Source organism: Salvelinus sp. IW2-2015, linkage group LG15, assembly GCF_002910315.2.
Source record: "Salvelinus sp. IW2-2015 linkage group LG15, ASM291031v2, whole genome shotgun sequence".
NCBI lineage: Eukaryota > Metazoa > Chordata > Actinopteri > Salmoniformes > Salmonidae > Salvelinus > Salvelinus sp. IW2-2015.
The window spans coordinates 26,975,214-26,998,519 of record NC_036855.1 but is presented as its reverse complement, the minus strand read 5'-3'; the positions used below and the strand labels follow the sequence as shown (position 1 = coordinate 26,998,519).

The window sequence follows — 23,306 nt, the reverse complement described above, 5'->3', positions numbered from 1 at the left end:
TTTGCCACAGGGTTCAATTCTCGGGCCGACTCTTTTCTCTGTATATATCAATGATGTCGCTCTTGTCTGCGGGTGATTCTTTGATCCACCTCTACGCAGACGACACCATTCTGTATACATCTGGCCCTTCTTTGGAAACTGTGTTAACAAACCTCCAAACGAGCTTCAACCCATACAACACTCCTTCCATGGCCTCCAACTGCTCTTAAATGCTAGTAAACCCATCGCTGCCCGCACCCGCCCACCCGACTAGCATCACTACTCTGGACGGTTCTGACTTAGAATATGTGGACAACAATAAATACCTAGGTGTCTGGCTAGACTGTAACTCTCCTTCCAGACTGACATTAAGTATCTCCAATCGAAAGTTAAATCTAGAATCGGCTTCCTATTTCACAACAAAGCCTCTTTCACTCATGCTGCCAAACATACCCTTGTAAAACTGACTATCCTACCGATCCTTGACTTCAGCGATGTAATTTACAAAATAGCCTCCAACACTCTACTCAGAAAAATTGGATGCAGTCTATCACAGTGCCATCCGTTTTGTCACCAAAGCCCCATATACTACCCACACTGCGACCTGTATGCTCTCGTTGGCTGGTTCTCGCTACATATTCGTGGCTAACCCACTGGCTCCAGGTCATCTATAAGTCTTTGCTAGGTAAAGCTCCGCCTTATCTCAGCTCACTGGTCACCATAGCAACACCCACCTATAGCATGCGCTCAGCAGGTATATTTTCACTGGTCATCCCCAAAGCCAACACCTCCTTTGGTCGTTCCTTTCCTTCCAGTTCTCTGCTGCCAATGGCTGGAACGAATTTCAAAAATCACTGAAGTTGGAGACATATCTCCCTCACTTAACTTTAAGCGTCAGCTGTCAGAACAACTTACCGATCGCTGCAGCTGTACACATCCCATCTGTAAATAGCCCATCCAACCAACTACGGACCTCATCCTTTCTGCTCTTTTGCACACCAGTATTTCTACTTGCACATCCTCATCTGCACATGTATCACTCCAGTGTAAATTGCTAAATTGTAATTACTTCGCCACAATTGGCCGATTTATTGCCTTACCTCCTTACTTCATTTGCACACACTGTATAAGATTTTTCTATTGTGTTATTGACTGTACGTTTGTTTATCCCATGTGTAACTCTGTGTTGTTTTTGTCGCACTGCTTTATCTTGGCAAAGTCGGAGTTGTAAATGAGAACTTGTTCTCAACTGGCCTACCTGGTTAAATAAAGGTGAAATAAAATTAATAATATAGAGGGTATCAGTGAATTCCACTGTATGCAGAATGTTGCATGCATGTCTGCACAGTGTTAAATTTTCACAGCTCACTGTCAGTAAATATCATACAGTAAATATTGGACTACAAGAGAGTTTCAAGCCTGCAAAGGTAGAGTTATTTAAAGCTTGAACGGGTCGATTGGTTTCTGGAGGTGTGTGGTTACGCAATTGCACAGGGTTGGTGTGGCCTGTGGCGGTGGTCTCATATTTTCATGGGGCCCAAAATCCTGGTCCTTCCATCTGATTCTGAATCCCGCAGATAGCAGGAGGCTTTGGCCAATTTAAGGAAGGTCAACTTGTCAATTCCAACAAGGACCGCTTTGACATTTGAGGCCAATGTGCAGTTAAATATAGTGGCTGTCATCTTCATCAACAAATGAATGCCAGCCTCTCAGTTCATTACGCACCCCCTCAGCCTATGACAAACAACCTTGCACCTTAGAGACATCTCTCAGGTAAAGCTCTGAACAATAAGAGAAGCTGAATATCTGCTCTTGCATTACATCAAAGCCCAGGCGTAGAATTTGTTCACGTAATTCTCCCGTGGCCTAGTGCTGTGTTTGATCAAAGAACTCACCGGTTATTGCATTTTTTCTTGCCGTGTTGATCAAGGAACGCACACGGTTTATTGGCTTTTCTCCGTGGCATATCACACCATTGCAACGAAAAGGAAGAAATCTTTTGCATTGAGCAGATTCTTTATTTAAGAGCCTCAAATTCCGACATCTCTTGAAGCCGAAGACGCACGCGCTGGCAATTCTGAATGTTCGATATAGCCAATCTCTCACCCTTTCTTTGTAAAAAATGTCTGTCTGCTAGCCACGTCTTTGCAAATGTGCGAAAGCCTATTGCAATGTAATGTAATACGTTTAACCACCATTTGAACATGTCAATGACAGTGACATCTCACAAGCAACAGAATAAACCAGATTTAACCACGCCATTTCTGTAGGCCTAATGACAACCCCATGAAATGGCAGCACTTTAACGTGTTCGACAAATGTAATGTGTCCAACATTTATTACCTTGTAACAGTGTCACCATTAATGGTTTAGACCTATGTAACTTTTTTGCATGTAAAAAAAGGTAAAGATATTAAGGCCCAAATGGCAAATTTTGTGTTAAGTGTAGGGATTAGGCTATTAGAGGTGGGGACAGCGACCAATTTGGGGAGAGATCCACCACTAAAAGCACAAATTCACTTGTTCTGTCACACAAGTTAATACACATAAAACTGAGAAAGCAGAAATCTTGAGACCTTTTCCAGAGCTTTATTTCTGGATCTGTACATCAGGTATTAAAGAACAGAAAATACAAAATGTTTAACAAAACCAAAGAAAAAAAAACTATTCAGTGTCTATGTACAATTCTTAAACAAAAGCGAGTTTCTCTTGAACATTCGATAGTAAATATGTTGATTGTCTATATTTCTGGATATACATTTGTTTTATTCACAAAAGATGTTTCTTTACTTCAAAAAACTAGATGTTTATTATTTTTTTAACAACCACAACTGCTATATCTTTTGTACTATTAAACTTCAAAACAACAATACAAAATAAAAAAGAAATGAGTGCTTTCTTACACACAAGTCTCTCCAGAGATTTCCCAAAAAATAACATTATGAGATTTCAGGACAGGGTTGTAAAATCAAAATATTAATTCTACTAGTCATGGCCTTTACATTCAGACAGTATTTCTGAGTCTTTATAACCAAACCATAGGGTGAAATAAATATCACTGCACTGCTAAAGCTAGAGAGAGCCTGGAGACACCCACTACATCTGCACTTTTGAGATGCGGGAGTAACAATGGTCTGGTACATACCCCTAGCACTTGAGTGTATCTGAAGCATTGGATAGGTATAAGCAATATGGTAGTAGTTCATCTGCCATTTTGGTTCCATCTATCCAACCATACCAGGGGCCGTATCACAAAGCGTCTCAGAGTAGGAGTGCTGATCTAGGATCAGTTTGGCCTTTTAGATCACAATGAATAAGACACTTTGTGGATACGGGCCCATATCTATGCAAGTACCTAAGGGACGAGGGCTTGATCTGAACCAGACCCATCTTTCAACATACTGACTACAGAAGCCATCCCTTTCACCAAGACAAAAAACAGAAATGTGTAAAGGAAATAAATGAAGAGAAAAAAAATGGGATTTTTACATATTATGATTGCAACTTCAAAATGCAACATTGAATAATATATTAATACGTCTTAGGTAAAAGCCTTTTTAAGTGGTACATTTGAGAACTGTCACACAGCTAGCATGCAATTGTTTTGCTGTCTCCCCCTGCCAAGGGGAAAAATCCCCCCCAAAATATCCAAACACCAAAAGCCAATCAGTAAAATGTAAAAACATGTAATAATGTCAGTACATAGACACCATTATTGCCTCTTTGACAAGGAATCTAATTTTAAGTATTTGTATCAACACAGATTCACAAGTTTAAAGAGGTCAATGAAGACATTTAAGGCTATAGTTAATTATTTACATGAAACTGTCCACATTTGGGGGAAAACATTGCAAGGTGAACAAACAGCTGACTCCAATGTCTGCCATAGAAACAGAATGACTAGATAACGCCTAGCTAGGGTAAAACCAATGCAAAAAACCCATCTGGTACATACTCAGGATAGTGACATCTGAGACCCTGTTGACTAACCTGTGAGGTCGCTGGCAGTGATGGAGTTGAGCAGGCTGAGCTGCTGCTCTGTGGTGGGCTCCATCCTCACCCCTCCTCCTCCGCCTGAGCACACAGAGGAGGAGCTGTCTACTGCCAGGCCCTCCGCCTCGTCCACCAGCCGGTCCATCAGGTCCCTGCGGGCAGGGGGAACACACAAGACGTTAACACACACAGACACATTCTCCCATAATAACCATTAGCAATCTCCACCCCTTTTGTGTAGTTGCAAGTACATTAAAATAAAATTTGCATTCACAGGCCATCATCATATTCAGAGGGAACTCCGTCGACATACACTACCGTTCAGAAGTTTGGGGTCACTTAGAAATGAATAGCAAATTTTTTGTCCATTAAAATAACATAAAATTGATCAGATATAGAGTGTAGACATTGTTAATGACTATTGTAGCTGGAAACGTATGATTTTTTATGGAAAATCTACATAGGCGTACAGAGGCCCATTATCAGCAACCATCACTCCTGTGTTTCAATGGCACGGTGTGTTAGCTAATCCAAGTTTATCATTTTAAAAGGCTAATTGATCATTAGAAAACCCTTTTGCAATTATGTTAGCACAGCTGAAAACTGTTGTGCCGATTAAAGAAGCAATAAAACTGGCCTTCTTTAGACTAGTTGAGTATCTGGAGCATCAGTATTTGTGGGTTCGATTACAGGCTCAAAATGGCCAGAAACAAAGCACTTTCTTCTGAAACGCATCAGTCTATTCTTATTCTGTGAAATAAAGGCTATTCCATGCGAGAAATTGCCAAGGAACTGAAGATCTCGTAAAACGCTGTGTACTACTCCCTTCACAGAACAGCGCAAACTGGCTCTAACCAGAATAGAAAGAGTGGGAGGCCCCGGTGCACAACTGAGCAAGAGGACAAGTACATTACAGTGTCTAGTTTGAGAAACAGACGCCTCACAAGTCCTCAACTGGCAGCTTCATTAAATAGTAACCGCAAAACACCAGTCTCATCCTCAACAGTGAAGAGGCAACTACGGGATGCTGGCCTTCTAGGCAGAGTTGCAAAGAAAAAGCCATAAAAGCCAAAAAGCCKAAAAAAGAAAAGATTAAGATGGGCAAAAGAACACAGACACTGGACAAAGGAAGATTGGAAAAAAGTGTTATGGACAGACGAATCTAAGTTTCAGGTGTTTGGATCACAAAGAAGAACATTAGTGAAAAGCATTTTTTTTTTTATATGCTGGAGGAGTGCTTAATGCCACCTGTCATGCATGGTGGAGGCAATGTGATGGTCTGGGGGTGCTTTGGTGGTGGTAAAGTGGGAGATTTGTACAGGGTAAAAGGGATCTTGAAGAAGGAAGGCTATCACTCCATTTTGCAACGCCATACCATACCCTGTGGACAGTGCTTAATTGGAGCCAATTTCCTCCTACAACAGGACAACGACCCAAAACACAGCTCCAAACTATGCAAGAACTATTTAGGGAAGAAGCAGTCAGCTGGTATTCTGTCTATAATGGAGTGGCCAGCAGTCACCGGATCTCAACCCTATTGAGCTGTTGTGGGAGCAGCTTGACCGTATGGTACGTAAGAAGTGCCCATCAAGCCAATGCAACTTGTGGGCGGTGTTTCAGGAAGCATGGGGTGAAACCTCTTCAGATTACCTCAACAAATTGACAACTAGAATGGCAGGTCTGAAAGGCTGTAATTGCTGCAAATGGAGTATTCTTTGACAAAAGCAAAAAGTTTGAAGGACACAATTATTATTTCAATTAAAAATCATTATTTCTAACCTTGTCAACATTGTCTTGACTATATTTTTTATTCATTTTGCAACTAATTTCATGTAAACTCAGGAAAAAAAGAAACGTCCTCTCTGTCAACTGCATTTATTTTCAGCAAACTTAACATGTGTAAATATTTGTATGAACATAACAAAATTCAACAACTGAGACAAACATGTTCCACAGACACGTGACAGAAATGGAATAATGTGTCTAACAACTGTCTCTTATACACATCTAGATGTGTATAAGAGACAGGCGTTGAGATTGCCTGCAATGACAGCAAGCTCAGTCCGATGATGCTGTGACACACCGCCCCAGACCATGACAGACCCTCCACCTCCAAATCAATTTCGCTCCAGAGTACAAGCCTCGGTGTAACGCTCATTCCTTCGACGATAAACGTYAATCRYACCATCACCCCTGGTGAGACAAAACCGCGACTCGTCAGTGAAGAGCACTTTTTGGCAGTCCTGTCTGGTCCAGGGACGGTGGGTTTGTGCCCATTGGCGATGTTGTTGCCGGTGATGTCTGGTGAGGACCTGCCTTACAACAGGCCTACAAGTCCTCAGTCCACCCTCTCTCAGCCTATTGTGGACAGTCTGAGCACTGATGGAGGGATTGCACGTTCCTGGTGTAACTCGGGCAGGTGTTGTTGCCATCCTGCACCTGTCCCGCAGGTGTGATGTTCGGATGTACCGATCCTGTGCAGGTGTTGTTACACGTGCTCTGCCACTGCGAGGACGATCAGCTGTCCGTCCTGTCTCCCTGTAGCGCTGTCTTAGGCATCTCACAGTACATTGCAATTTATTGCCCTGTCCACACCTGCAGTCCTCATGCGTCCTTGCAGCATGCCTAAGGCACATTCACGCAGATGAACAGGGACCCTGGGCATCTTTCTTTTGTTGTTTTTCAGAGTCAGTAGAAAGGCCTATTTAGTGTCCTAAGGTTTCATAACTGTGACCTTAATTGCCTACCGTCTGTAAGCTGTTAGTGTCATAATGACCGTTCCACAGGTGCATGTTCATTAATTGTTTATGGTTCATTGAACAAGCATGGGAAACAGTGTTTAAACCCTTTACAATGAAGATCTGTGAAGTTATTTGGATTTGACGAATTAGCTTTGAAATACAGGGTCTTGAAAAAGGGACATTTCTTTTTTTGCTGAGTTTATGTTTACATGGAAAACAATGACATTTCTAAGTGACCCCAAACTTTTGAACGGTAGTGTACATTTGGCAATGAATTCAGACCTCAGTTACTACAGTTGTTGAGCATACTGAATGATCACTTACGTTACACCAGGATAGCTGCTATACTTCTTCTTGCCAAAGCGATTCTGCTGGACAAAGAAATCAAAGCGCTCCGACTTCTTCCACATGTAGTAAAAGGCAACACATTCAGCTACCGTCCGTGTCTTAACCTGATGAAGGGCAGAAATACATGATGAAAAGAAGTGTTCTCCAACACAGGAAGTTAGTGCCACAGGCTTTTTAAAGAAAGGGTAAATAAAGTATGCATGTTCATATCCTTACAGAAGCTATCAATATGATATTACAATCACTTCACCACCTTCTAAAATCAGTAACAGAGAGAGAGTCCCACCTTGTGCTTCTGTATGAGGTGAAAGTTCTTATCGTATAGCTGTAGTGCATGTTCAAAGTTTCTGCATTCATCTTCAGACCACGGTGGGGATTCCTCTGTAATAATCACAAGGGGTCATTTTCCCTCTCCCAACAGAGTGACATTTTTGAAAGAGCCTACTAATTATTCAAAATGGTGACTTACCCTTTGATGAGTTCACGTTACTGCAATACCTCTCCAGTGCTTCAGGGGTATTGTAGTTACATTTCACAAGCTCATACAGAGCCTACAGGGAAACGACAGAGGAATAGGTCAACGACTTACATTGACAACAACCATGACAATCATGTAACTTTGACAGACGGACAATAACTTTGAGATGGCAGCTGGAGAATGTCTAATGTTATGACATCCAGCGAGTCTTAAAGAAGTCTTCCACAATGCCAGTAAGACAGACAGCTAGATGAGGATTGACCATCACGCGCAGCGATGACTGACCTGCTCATTGTCGCTCACATGAGCCCCTGCCATGTCACTTCCTGTCCTCTCATCGGTGGCCCGTGACGACGCCTCACACAGGAAGTCTCTGACCTTGCTTTCTGACAACACGTCCGGGCTCCATAGCAACTGGTCATCATCTTCGTATACTTCATGAAAATGGCAGATGAGAATCACAATGTTAGACACTCTTTGCAATGTTACACTTGGAAACACTGCTAAATGTCTGACTGTCAAGTGCAACAGGTTTATGGGTTAACCTCTTGAGAAAGCCTGCACTCACCCTTATCGTCGCCATAGTGACAGAGGTGGGTGGGGACCTCTGCTTGGTGCTGCGACCCCACCATTATTTCCTGTGAAATGCAAATACAAAACAGATTTACTCCCAGAACATGCAGCACCATGTTTCTACCATCAGTAAATGCAGGTCTAGGATCATTTAACCGAATAACGTTACTAAACAACCGTAACCATTGAAAAGTAAAAGAACTGACCTCCAATCTGTGCTTATGGGAAACTTAATCCTATATCTTCTTCAATCAAGTCACTTTTAAAAGGAGGACAAGTTTTACCTTTCTGGAGTCCTCTAGGCTTGGCCCATCCTCCTCACACTCGGACTCCTTATCACCGTCGTAGATAGTATTAGCTGACAATGCAAAGACAGAACGGCCACGCCCCATTAGAATGCTTGTTATACGAATGGGACCCTGTGCTTATCAACTCATCACGTCAAAGCTAACAAGATAAATAACTTAAAGTACTTTTGTTTATAATGACACCTGCACTTGACAGTATTTTTCCCATTATTATGAGTTTTCAATTACATTATACTGCAGGCTAAACTTGGGAAACAATAACAAATAAAACATTGCAGTGGCTCATAATATTCACACTATAAAGCATTATATGAATCTGACCAATTGTATTTGTGTTTTATAATTGTGCTCTTGAGCTCTGACAATGTCTTATCATTTATCCCTGAGATGTCCTAATAAAGTTTGAATTGCCTTACATCTGAGTGTTCTGGGGAAGAAGTCGGTGGCCTCATGGGAGGTGACTGAGGGGGTGAGGTCATCAGCGGAGGACTGGGTCTCCTCCTCATAGTCCCCTGATAGCAGGTCTTTAGCTATCTCCTCCTGTGGAAGAACCCAATTATCGTTAGTAACCGTTAGTTACATCAGTAACTGTTAGTTAGCGCTGGGAGCCCGCCAAGGATCAATTGATCCTAAAAGCTACAAGTTGTTTTGTTCCATGTCTGTCYTAAACACACTTTGTAGGTAATACAGAAGTAAAACAGACACTTATAATGTAATCATAGTTGGGATAGATGCCTACTGATTATATCACAGATACATAAGGGAACTTGACTGAAAACATCTTTGAATATCTACAAATTGGCTCTACAGTACACCGTGACAATGTTCCCTTTACCAAATCGGAAAATATTGGAATYAATTTTGTTCACCTTGTCCAAAGTCATGTCTGGCAGCTCATCCGTCAGCTCCCCAGAAAAGCTGTCCATGCTGGAGCCTGCAGCCGTACTGACAGACGCCTCGTAGCGGTATATGGCCAGCAGTTCCTCCAACGGCATGTTCCCCTCCTGTTACAACAAACAGAAATCCCTTTAGATCACGTCTCTACAATCCAAATTATGATAATACATGTCTGCTATGTGAAGACTGGTTTGACAAAAAGTTCCATATGATACAATATTCTCCCCCCCGAGCCTATAACGTTTGATTAATTATAGTAGGGAAGGAAGTGGTCATTCAAACATTGACAGAATGAAAAACCTTCCGATAAAAGCAACAACTAAATTTCCTGTCCAAAAGAAAGGAAACGGGGTATTATTTCCTGTTATTAGCCAACCAACCTTCTCCAGATCGGCTATCTCTGAGTTAAAGTTTCTCTCGCCCTCCAATGACTCTTCCTCCTCCAAAGTCCTCTCGTCGTCATATTCGTGGACTAGCATATCTGCTGTCGGATCGAAGTCATGATCTTCAGACGATAAAGAGCCAACTGTGGAGCGGGGAAACTATTTTAGATCGCAGTTGAATGGCACCATTAAGGACAATTGGCAAATAAATTAGATACACTCTGCAAAACTGGCACTGCCAATGCCACTGCTTGTCAATGCCACTGCTTGTCAATGCCACTGCTTGTCAATGCCACTGCTTGCCAATGCCACTGCTTGCCAATGCCACTGCTTGTCAATGCCACTGCTTGTCAATGCCACTGCTTGTCAATGCCATTGTCGCACACAAAGCATCATTTACATGGAATATTTTCTCAATATTTCTTAATGAACAGATTTAGCTTCATGGTATCATAATAAACATCACCTGAATAGAAAATGGACAGGTCATATTCATAACGTCAGTATTTCACTTTCAAATTCCATTAAAACTGGAATCCTTAGTTGCGATATCAATATACAGTACCAGTCAAAAGTTTGGACACACCTACTCATTCAAGAGTTTTTTTTTTTTTTTTTTACTATTTTCTACATTGTATAATAATAGTGAAGACATCAAAACTATGAAATAACATATGGAATGTAGTAACCAGAAAAGTGTTAAACAAAACATTTTAGATTCTTCAAAGTAGCCACCCTTTGCCTTGATGACAGCCTTTGCACACTTTTTGGCATTCTCTCAACCAGCTTCATGAAGAATGCTTTTCCAACAGTCTTGAAGGAGTTCCCATATATGCTGAGCACTTGGCTGCTTTTCCTTCCCTCTGTGGTCCAACTCATCATCTGATGCAGCACTCCATCACTCTCCTTCTTGGTCAAATAGCCCTTACACAGCTTTGAGGTGTGTTGGGTCATTGTCCTGTCGAAAAACAAATGATAGTCCCACTAAGCGCAAATCAGACGTGATGGCGCATTGCTGCAGAATGCTGTGGTAGCCATGCTGGTTAAGTGTGCCTTGAATTCTAAATATATCGCTGAGTGTCACCAGCAAAGCACCCCCACACCATCACACCTCCTCCATGCTTCATGATGGGAACCACACACGTGGAGGTCATCCGTTCACCTACTCCGTGTCTCACAAAGACACAGCGGTTGGAACCAAAAATCGCAAATTTGTACTCATCAGACCAATGACAGATTTCTACCGCTCTAACGCCCATTGCTCGTGTTTCTTGGCCCAAGCAAGTCTCTTCTTCTTATTTGTGTCCTTTAGTAGTCGTTTCTTTGCAGCAATTCGACCATGATGGCTTGATTAACAGTCTCCTCTGAACAGTTGATGTTGAGATGTGTCTCTTACTTGAACTCTGTGAAGCATTTATTTGGGCTGGAATTTCTGAGGCTGGTAACTCTAATGAACTTATCCTCTGCAGCAGAGGTAACTCTGGGTCTTCCTTTCCTTTGGCGGTCCTCATGAGAGCCAATTCCATCATGGCGCTTGATGGCTTTTGCAATTTTCAAAGTTCTTGACATTTATCGTATTGACTGACCTTCATGTCTTAAAGTAATGATGCACTGTTGTTTCTCTTTGCTTATTTGAGCTGTTCTTGCTATAATATGGACTTGGTCTTTTACCAAATAGGGCTATCTTCTGTATACCACCCCTACCTTGTCACAACATAACTGATTGGCTCAAACGTATTAAGAAGGAAAGAAATTCCACAAATTATTTTTATAACCTTTATTTAACTAGGCAAGTCAGTTAAGAACAAATTCTTATTTACAATGACGGTCTACCAAAAGGCAAAAGGCCTCCTGCGGGGACAGGGGCCTGGGATTTAAAAAATGAATACAATATAAATATAGGACAAAACACAACACTACATAAAGAGAGACCTAAGACAACAACATAACAAGGCAGAAAAACATGACAACACAGCATGGTAGCAACACAACATGGTAGCAGCACAAAAACACAGTACAAACATTATTGGGCAAAGTCAACAGCACAAAGATCAAGAAGGTAGAGACAACAATACATCATACAAAGCAGCCACAATTGTCAGTAAGTGTCCATGATTGAGTCTTTGAATGAAGAGATTGAGATAAAACTGTCCAGTTTGAGTGCTTGGTTTGTTGCAGCTCGTTCTAGTCGCTAGCTGCAGCAAACTGAAAAGAGGAGCGACCCAGGGATGTGTGTGCTTTGGGGACCTTTAACAGAATGTGACTGGCAGAACGGGTGTTGTATGTGGAGAATGAGGGCTGCAGGAAATATCTCAGATAGGGGGAGTGAGGCCTAAGAGGGTTTTATAAATAAGCATCAACCAGTGTGTCTTGCGACAGGTTCCTCAGATGACCAGTTTACAGAGTATAGAGTGCAGTGATGTGTCCTATAAGGAGCATTGGTGGCAAATCTGATGGCCGAATGGTAAAGAGCATCTAGCCGCTCGAGAGCACCCTTACCTGGTGATCTATAAATTATGTCTCTAATCTAGCATGGGTAGGATGGTCATCTGAATTAGGGTTAGTTTGGCAGCTGGGGTGAAAGAGGAGCGATTACGATAGAGGAAACCAAATCTAGATTTAACTTTAGCCTGCAGCTTTGATATGTGCTGAGAGAAGGACAGTGTACAGTAGGAGAAGGACAGTAGCCATTCTCCTTGTATGAGGGGACTACCTCAAGCTCTAAACCCTCAGAGGTAGTAATCACGCCTGTGGGGAGAGGGGCATTCTTCTTATCAAACCACATTACCCTTTTTGGAGGTGTTCAGAACAAGGTTAAGGGTAGAGAAAGCTTGTTGACACTAAGAAAGCTTTGTTGTAGAGCATTTAAGACAAAATCCGGGGAGGGGCCAGCTGAGTATAAGACTGTATCATCTGCATATAAATGGATGAGAGAGCTTCCTACTGCCTGAGCTATGTTGTTGATGCAAATTGAGAAGAGCGTGGGGCCTAGGATTGAGCCTTGGGGTACTCCCTTGCTGACAGGCAGTGGCTGAGACAACAGATTTTCTGACTTTATACACTGCACTCTTAGAGATGTAGTTAGCAAACCAGGCCAAAGACCCCTCAGAGACACCAATACTCCTTAGCCGGTGCACAAGAATGGAATGGTCTACCGTATCAAAAGCTTTGACCAAGTCAATAAAAATAGCAGCAGAATCAAGGGCAATGGTGACATCATTGAGGACCTTTAAGGTTGCAGTGACACATCCATAACCTGAGCGGAATCCAGATTACATACCCGAGAGAACACTATAGACATCAAGAAAGCCAGTCAATTGATTAGACAAGTTTTTCCAACACTTTTGATAAACAGGGCAAAATAGAAATAGGCCTATAACAGTTAGGATCATCTTGATCTCCCCCTTTAAATAAAGGACAAACTGTGGCTGCCTTCCAAGCAATGGGAACCTCCACAGAAARGAGAGACAGGTTAAAAAGGTTGGATAGGCTTTGTGATGATAGGGCCAGCAACCATAAAGAAGAAAGGGTCGAAACCATCTAACCCAGATGGTTTTTTGGGGTCAAGTTTAAGGAGCTCCTTTAGCAATTCGGACTCAGTGACAGCCTGCAGGGAGAAACTTTGTAGCAGCGCAAGGGAAAAAGAGGGAGGAGCATCGGGGATAGCTGCATTAGAAGGGATGGGAGATGAGGAAATGTTGGACTGGCAAGGAGGCATGTTAGAGTCAAATAGGAATCCTGACTTAATGAAGTGGTTAAAGAGCTCAGCCATGTGCTTCTTGTCAGTAACAACCACATCATCAATATTAAGGGACATGGGCAGCTGTGAGGAGACACAGCTGTTAATTGAACTGCATTCCAGGTGACTACCTCATGAAGCTGGTTGAGATAATGCCAAGAGTGTGACTAAGCAAAGGGTGGCTACTTTGAAGAATTTCAAATATAAAATATATTTATTTAACCATTTTTTGGTTACTACCTGATTCCATATTTGTAATTTCATAGTTGATGTTTTCACTATTATTCTACAATGTAGAAAATAGTAAAAATAAAGAAAAACCCTTGAATTAGTAGGTGTCCAAACTTTTGACTGGTACTGTATGTATGTATGCTTGTTTAACTCCAATATTTGTAAACAACATAAATGTAAACAAACACTATTGCTTCAAAACATGATTAGAACTATAATTTTTATATCATGGATGGTCAGTCCTTGAATCCATACCCCTGTCTATGAATTTGAGAGTGGTTACACATTTATCCAGGCCCATCCCTCAGATTTTTTATCAAAACACAGGCGGAGTGACGCTTTGTTATTGTTTGAATTAAGGATTGTGTTTAAAAAAAATATATAGAATTCCTACATTACCTGGGCTCGAACTCCCGAAGGAAGCCTGTTTAGAAGAACAAAAATATAAGAGCACAAATGAAGCAACATTGAAAAGACGAAATACAATACGTGAATGTAGCCTGGGCTGTCGCTAGTGGGGTTTATGGATCTCCACCATTAGTCTTAGTGTACAACCGGTAATGCACTCGAGTCCCCCTGCGACCGGTTCGTACATAAAACATTCTTCATTCACATCAAGCCCATAATAGACATCCATAAACCCCACTAGCAGCTTCCCAGGCTGATGTGAAGGCTGCTCTGTTACACTGTCGAAAACATCAGTCGATTCTTGTAAAAATGTAAATTACAACCAACTTTTCCTCGTACATACTAGCTACTTAAGATGAGATTCAATTGGCTCCGTGCTATCCGTGACCCTTGGGACGTCCCTACCGCATTGAAGATGACATTTTTGGTTCGGGATAAGGGTTGGGTTAAGGTTAGGTTTAGCTAAAAGGGTTAAGGTTAGATAAAGGGTTAGCTCAAAGCAGTGGAAAAGTTGCTAACGATCTAAAATTATAAAGCTCTCCGTGATTAGATTCGAACTCGCACCCATCCTTTCGTTTTTGCCTTAAGTAACCATCTGTCTTATGAAACCATACCAAACGTAACATATCACACTAAATGGAGTGTCTCAGATTTACGTACAGAATAATATGAAATGCTCTGAGACCAGTTTGCAACCGAGCAACACAAATTAGATAAATCGGTGGTTGTATTTGCTAAAAGTTAATAAAAACATTAATTTCAGCACCCTGCGAAAGGACCGCAGTTGTACAGGACAAACATTGGTACAGGTAAGCGTTTTCAGAATGTACATTTTGGCAAGAATCGACTGATGGTGACTCAAGGTTGTCGCTAACAAATCCCGCGACCAGTTATCAAAACTCAACTCCGCCTCGATATAAGAGAACGGAGTTGAGCGTTCCTCAGCTAGTTACCGACCGTATAGATAAGCGGTTTGATGTAATGTTATCCTATGATTAGTAAATATGTTAGCAATAGGATAACATTTGGATGTGGGACGCAAAATAACAACAATAGACAGTTTTCCCACAAACTGTCGGTGTTCGGAAATGATCGAGAAAGGTAATCTTATTAACTAACGTTACACAGGCAAACCTAGGCTAGAGAAAAAACATCGTTTTGTTTAGCTACACGGTATTTCTAAAACTGGGAACAATTCCCCGGTCATTAAAGATTTTTTACATTATTTTGTGTACACAAGAACCGAAAAATACCATCGCAATTACTTGAAAATTCCACCAAATTGGCGTCTCAATCTACCCAGTCGATGTTAGCAAAGCAGCTGAGAACGCGCACAGGCCTTGTCGTGAAAGATCGGTATATACATTTAAACATATTTTAGAGGCAATTGCGGCAATCATTCCACAAAACCACACATATAGAACAAAAAAACATTAATCTATGAAATCGATAACATTTAAAAAGAAAGTTAACGACAAAAATGTAAAAAACATCGATTTAAAATCTGATGCTTCTCCCCTATTTTCCCTCTTACCTCCGCCATATTGGTACCTATAGGCTCCTTCCAGCCTTCCAGCCGAGTACCCGGATCGACTCTCTGAGCCAATCAGAGATCCAGGTAACAGTAGTAGTGACGTCTTTCTAACTAAATACTGGTAGGCTACCTGTCAAAATCTAGGAATGTTACTGTATAAATTGACTTTGATAAAAAATGTATTGATTGGCAAACGTTAAATCGGTTTGTATTTATAGGCGTGTCATTTGAGACCTAAGAGTAGCCTTACTTACCACTATCCAAGCAGATAGTGTTGAAACACTTATGATGTCATGATGAATCGTGATTAATTTAATTTTCCTTGAATAAAGGAAAATCAGACAATTTACTAAAACTAAATCAGACAATTTAAATCAGTCAACAGGCCATTTATATAGCCCCTACCTACCCCTTGCAGACCCAATTGCATTACCAGTAGGGGGCACAACTGAACTATAAATGGAGTGAAAAATTCTCTCACCCATTTCCTTTTCTTCTTTGCATATTTCTGTCTTTCTAAGCAAATCAGTGACCTTAAACCACCCTCTCACCTAATATTTTGCATCCAGAGAGATAGTGTTTGTGTGTGTGTAAATAGCCTATCGGAGGAAAACACTCTGACTCCGCTTGTTATTCCACATGCATCATCAGTTTGGAGCAGGTGGGCTTTTTACATCATAACAGCTGTGTCACTTATATAAACTGTGTCAAGTGATGTTGGCCTACATGCACACTGAATGCCAAAATTGTCCTTTTCTCTTTGATTTTAGTTTGTGAAAGGTTGTTTAGGAGACACTCTCCAGATACGGAGTAATCACAGCCCACAACTGTTTACCATTAGGACCCATTTATAAGGACAGAGGTCCAAGGGGTTTGTCAAAGTGACTAAACACTGCAGTGTTTTGAAAGCAGATGGCCCCAAAAGGAAGCAGCGTGGCCCTATCGGTGAGCAGGTGGGTGGCGTGGCCGTGGGTTTAGATTACAGAACAGATCATTACGGACTTATTTACTGGGCTCAGGAAGACACAAAGACATGTTTAATTTCCTTTATTGTGGYGGGAGTTAGTTTGTGCTCAAAGGACAGAGGTGAGCAACAACCTCAAATCAGGGTATGAAAATGTGAAATTTGGAAAAACTTGTCCCTCGTCAGATTTTTTCATGGATTTCCCGCTCTCTGCACATGCATCATCATCACCACCACCAATATGGTTCAGTTCCTCGGTTGTTAATACATAATCAACTACCACAATACCATTTGTAGGAAGAAGCAGGGTTTTGACCAAAATCAACAGCAATCAACAATGACGTCAACAATCAACAATAGGGTCTAATAATGTTGTGTGTTATGGATAGAGAAGAAAGAGTGGGGTGGCTGGGAATGCATTGTTCTGGGCCTACAGGCTTGTGATTCAGACTCTTCCATTCACTGCAAAGCCTGTGCCCACACTACTGATACAATTACTATGAGTGGGGTAGCCTGAGAATGCATTCTCTTGCTAATAGCAGGGGGGACATTACAGTAAAATGGCTATTTCATGCCATGTTTCTTTCCAGTGGCGACGTCTGGAGAGACCAAAACAAACACAATCAATTACATTTTCAACACTGCAACATCTTCAAAAGCATTGGAGTGAACATGCAAGTTTTGATTATGTGTTCTGGATAAACATTATAGATGATTCAAAAGGCAAAGGGTTGGAGCTTGATGCCTCCACTGAACTTCTACCCTGACATTATAGAACTGTGTGTAGGGTACTCACAAAAACACACAAGTTGGAGGACAACTGTGAAACTATAAGAACATGTAAATGTAACTAGGTCCCATTTTACATTACATGCCTGATACCATTGTAATAACACTAGAAATACCCATGCATGTACAGTGTAATATTAAACATACTTGTAAATACATTGTGCTTTAACATTTGTTTTCTAAAGTCAGAAAATGTACACGCACTTGATGAGGATGGCAACTTTCAAAAGGGTTGCCATGTTAGCACCTTGTGAGGGGGTGGTTGCTAACTAGTAATTAGAATAAAAATGAACTCAGCAGTTACCCATGACGATCATGATGACGARCACAATGCCACAAATTAGATGCCTGAGACAAGAGCCCTGCTGCCAACCCAACACAACAAAAATGATCACAATTCCATGGAGAGAGGGTATTTTAAGATATAATAAATAATTAAATTACAAGGCAGACGTTGGCACATGGAATTAAGAAGTGTGGATGCAAAAGGCTACATGCCACACAAACTCGTTTTCTTTGTCTCTGAGATGCCCGGCTGGACTGCATACCTTTCCCTTGTAGCGATCAGTCCCAGAAATGTACTTTTCCCCTTTTGTTTATAATGATTTCATCATTAGGACTTGAAGTATAGGCCATGCATTAATGCCGTTTTCCAATCAGGATCCTAGTTAATAGGACAAATTCTAGGAAATGGGATGAAGTTTATTTTGCATAAGCTATCCATAGAGTTGTTCCATTGTATACAGAATGTTACTGGGCTTAGTTATACGTGGCTTCACAGGAACTCACCCAGGACTTCTAAGAAACGGCCATGAGTAACATAAACAAGACATGACTGAGACACATCAGACATAGGAAAACTAAACTCACTGCCGCTCATTATTTATTGTTAACTGTGAGGCTACTTTTATCATTTGTCATGTTTACAAACTCTCACCTACGCTACAAGTCTCAAATGTAAGCAGAAGTCCGTTAGTATCTGGCAGGCTATCATGTTCAACTGTTTCACAATTTGTCTTCAGTGAGTCTTACATTTGAGTCATTTAGCAGACGCTCTTATCCAGAGCGACTTACAGTTAGTGCATTCATCTTAAGATAGCAAGGTGGGACAACCACATATCACAGGCAAAGTAAGTACACTTTTCCTCAATAAAGTAGTTATTAGCAAAGTTAGAGCTGYGGGGGGGGGGGGAGACTATGCTGGTTAAGGAACGMCGAGGTGAGTAGGGGGATTATTTAAGATACTCTTTGAAGAGGTGGGGTTTCAGGTGCTTTCGGAAGATAGGGAGGGACTCTGCTGTCCTAGTTTCAGGGGGAAGCTGGTTCCACCATTGGGGTGTCAGGACAGAGGAGGGAGGGCCAAGAGACCAGAGGTGGCAAAACAGAGTGCTCGGGTCAAGGTGTAGGGTTTGAGTATAGCCTGAAGGTAGGGAGGGGCAGTTCCTTTTGCTGTTCTGTAGGTAAGCACTATGGTCTTGTAGTGGATGCGAGCTTCAACTGGAAGCCAGTGGGCTGCAGCGTTCTGGGTAAGTTGCAGGGGTTTGATGGCACAAGGGGGAGCCCAGCCAACAGTGAGTAAGCAGTAGTCCAGATGGGAGATGACAAGTGCCTGGATTAGGACCTGCGCCATTTCCTGTGTGAGGTAGGGTCGTACTCAACGGATCTTGTAGAGCATGAACCTAAAGGAGCGAGTCACTACTTTGATGTTTGCAGAGAACAACAGGGTGTTGTCCAGGGTCACGCCAAGGTTCTTTMCACTCTGGGAGGGCAATAATGCGGAGTTGTCAACCGTGATGGAGAGATCTTTGAGCAAGCAGGCCTTCCCTGGGAGGAAGTGCAGCTCCGTCTTGTCGAGGTTGAGCTTGAGGTGGTGGGCTGAGATCCAAGCTGAGATATCTGCCAGACACGCAGAGATGCGTGGGTGTCAGAGGGGGGGAAGGAGAAAAGTAGTTGAGTGTCATCCGCATAGCAATGATAGGAGAGACCATGTGAGGATATGACGGAGCCGAGTGACTTGGTATAGAGAGGGCCTAGAACCGACCAGTGTCTGTTTACATGAAGGCTACAGTATCTATGTAAACTACCATTTCTTAACAGCGAGGAGGAGTAGCAGCWGCAGTGCAGGCGCTTCTCTACCAACATAGCTGTTCTAAGAAATTGTTTTGTTGTGAAAGCCTGGATGCATGCAGCTGAGATGTTATAGACCAGTAGAAACTGTATTGGTTTGGAAGTTATAGACCAGTAGAAACTGTATTGGTTTGGAAGCTACAGAAGGAATGTAAAAAAATAAATAAAATACAATTACTTTTGTTTAATCCCCAATTTGGCTGAATTGTTGTTCTTCTGATGGGGCTGTGCCATAGAGTATATAGTAATAGCAGCAATGGGACCAGTAACATGGCATCATGCATGCATGAATAGCACTAGGCCTGTTAGTTAGCATTGGCCCATTTGAAATGAAGTGTTTGGATATTCTATGCTCCGCAGATGCATCACTTACTGTACTTGAGTATGCATAATTATTTAACCAAATTACATCCAAATCTGTGAGTCAAATCACTGAGTCATCATCATACCTCTCGACATCCAACACTATCTATGAGCTGACGTGATTGGACAGCACGCATGGCAGGAAAAGCGAGATATTTCGTTTTTACATAGAATCCTACAGACAAAGTGCAAAAGAAGGCCAATCACGTTGTGTCCATAGGAGGCTGGTGGTGGGAGGACGGCTCATAATAATGGCTGGAATGGAGTGGTGTGAAACACATGGAAACCACATGTTTCATATGCTTAATAACATTCCATTTATTCCGTTCTAGCCATTACTATGAGCCTGTCCTCCCCAATTAAGGTGCCACCAGCCACCTGTGGTTATGTCTTAATAAAGATCTTCATCCCCTCTGAACACCCACACTGCACCCATCACCCTTGACTCAGCTGCATGTRGACTCTGCTCCATTTCATTTGCATATAGCACAGAACACTAGACATGTTTGAGCATAGAGCAGAAACGTGTGTGGGTGCTGCTTCACTTCCGACTGAATATGTAAAGTGCCCTTGACATACAAGGGTGGACTAATAGTTAGCCATCACACTAAGATATAATTTCAAATGTCCTTCACGTCTCCACATCAAACTCCTCAACCTGACCAATCATAGCTGTGACCTGGAATATTTATGTTGCCTAAAGGGGACTGTAGTAGATGTTCTGAGTGAGAGGTATCTGTAGTTTAAAGTGCTTTGTAGAGAGGGGAATCTTTGATAATAGCTACATTAAAAATGGCTGGATTGGACCTTTATCTCAATATCATTTAAAAAACTTTTTTTTTTAACCTTTATTTAACCAGGAAGGGCTGATTGAGATTTGAAATCTCTTTTTCAAGAGTGTCCTGGCCAAGATAGGCAGCACCAAGTCATTATCACAATTACAGACAGACAACATGAAAAACTACACGTAATGTTGTAAAAACCACAGAATTCACAAGAGTATAACAAAATCATAAAACAGCAAATTAAAAACATTGACCAGTCAGGGAATCCGCCTCAAAATCCTTCATCAGTGATTTAAAAACACCAATCGGGACAAGTTCTTCCAGTTTATAAGTATTTTGTAAGGCGTTCCAAGACGATGGCGCAGAGTACATAAAATCCCTTTTACCAAATTCAGTTCGGACATTTGGAACAGCTAGCAGGATAAAGTCCTGCGAACGAAGAGAGTACCCACCACATTTCTGAACAATAAAAATGCCCAAATAAAATGGTAGTAAACCCAAAATGTCTTTGTAAATAAAAGTATACCAGTGACTGAGCCTACGAGTGACTAGAGAAGGCCKGCCAACCCTGGTATATAAAGTGCAGTGGTGCGTAAGTGTTTTGCAGTTTAAAATAAATCTCAATGCGACATGGTGAAGGGTGTCAATTGATCTCAAACACTGAGCGGAAGCATTCATATATAAAATATCCCCATAGTCTAGTAAAGGCATTAAATGTAGCTGATACTAGCCTCCTTCTGGCTTCAAAAGAAAAACAGGCCTAAATAAAATCCCAACTTCAGCTTCAATTCTTTTGTAAATTGTTGAATATGCAATTTAAAAGAGGCCGTCATCAATCGAATATATTTATGAGGTTACAGTCTCAATCTCATTTCCCTGACAGGTAGTAATAGGTGAAAGGTTCAGAGATCTATTTCTTGCTTTAGAAAAAAACATTAGTTTAGTTTTGCCAGTATTGAGGATAAGCTTCAATTGACACAAGGTATGTTGAACAGTATAAAAACCCGTTTGCAAGTTCTGGAAAGCTTTTGTGAGAGACGAGGCACAACAATAAATAACAGTATCATCAGCATAAAAGTGAAGTTGCGCATTTTGCACATTTTTGTCTAAATTATTTATATAAATAGTAAATAAGAGGGGACCAAGTACAGAGCCCTGGGTCACACCATTACACACAATTTAACACAATTTAACAAACATGAGCCCATCAAATTGAGTGCACTGAGTTTTATCAGACAGATAGTTAGCAAACCATGCAACTGCATGCTACGAAATACCTACACTCGACAATCTCTGCCTCAGTATAGTATGATCAACTTTATCAAAAGTCTTAGAGAGATCAATAAAAAGTGAGACACAGTGCTGTTTTTTTGTCAAGGGCTTCAGTGATAMAATTTAAAACCTTCATGGCTGCTGTAATTGTGCTARGCTTCTTCCTGAAGCKTGATTGGTGCGTTGATAAAATATAGTTAGTATATAAAAACTATTMTAGCTGTRCACTCAAAAGGGTTTCAAGTATTTTCACCAGGGGTGACAGCTTTCAGATTGGCCTATAATTATTTAAYAGAGTTGGATCTCCCACTTTTAAAAGTGGTAGGACAAATGCTCATTTCCAGATCATTGGAATTTCATTACATTCCAGGGTTAGATTTCTGGGTAACAATGAATTACCTTACTGTGATTGTTTTCACTTAAAATGATTTTAAAAAGTAATATATARAGCCGCGACCAGCAATGAACATTGTTCACAGCATGACAGTTAAAAACGTACAGTACAGTGTGGCCATATTTGAGTGACTACATTTTTTTCTTCTTAAAACCATTAAAGACTGATGTAATGAGTCTGAATGCGGTGGTCAGTGCATAAACMAATGAGGAGTTGAACATACACTGAGTGTACAAAACATTAGGAACAKSTTCCTAATATCGAGTTGCACCCCACTTTGCCCTCAGAACAGGCTCAATTCGTCTGGGCATGGACTCTACAAGGTATCGAAAGCGTTCCACAAGGATGCTGGCCCATGTTGACTKCAATGCTTCCCACAGTTGTCAAGTTGGCTAAATGTCCTTTGGGGGGTGGACCATTCTTGATACACACGGGAAACTGTTGAGTGTGAAAGACCCAGCAGCTTTGCAGTTCTTAACACACTCAAAACGGTGCGCCTGGCACCTACTACCATACCCTGTTCAAAGGCACTTAAACCTWTTGRCTTGCCCATRTACCCTCTGAATTGCARACATACACAATCCATTTCTCATTTGTCTCAAGGCTTAAAAATCCTTCTTTAACCTGTGTCCTCCCCTTCATCTACACTGATTGAAGTGGATTTAAGAAGTGACATCAATAAGGGCTCATAAKTTTCACAAGGATTCACCTGGTCAGTCTGTCATGGAAAGAGCAGGTGTTCCTAATGTTTTGTATACTCAGTGTATTTGTCTGAAAACAAACTAGTCACCAMTTATTGTTGCCTGTGGTGTAATCATATCGAACCAATTTGCCAATGTAGCCTGTGTGCCCATGAGCTCCTGAGTCTAGCTACATTTCAGTCAGTAGCCATCTTTGTAAATGCAGTGGTCACTGGATAAACTAGATATGAGTTGAACATATGTCTGAATTTCTCTTTGGGGACTTATGTGAAATTCAAGTGATTTGCAAAAATGTTTTA

At 41.4% G+C, this 23,306-nt stretch overlaps 2 pseudogenes; both read right to left on the bottom strand.

Moving 5' to 3' along the window:
- LOC111974670 (mesoderm induction early response protein 3-like) overlaps positions 1–15,678 on the bottom strand; it is a 17,775-nt pseudogene extending 2,097 nt beyond the window's left edge.
- Positions 15,679–19,019: 3,341 nt separating this feature from the next.
- LOC111974348 (UDP-glucuronosyltransferase 2A3 pseudogene) overlaps positions 19,020–23,306 on the bottom strand; it is a 30,475-nt pseudogene continuing 26,188 nt past the window's right edge.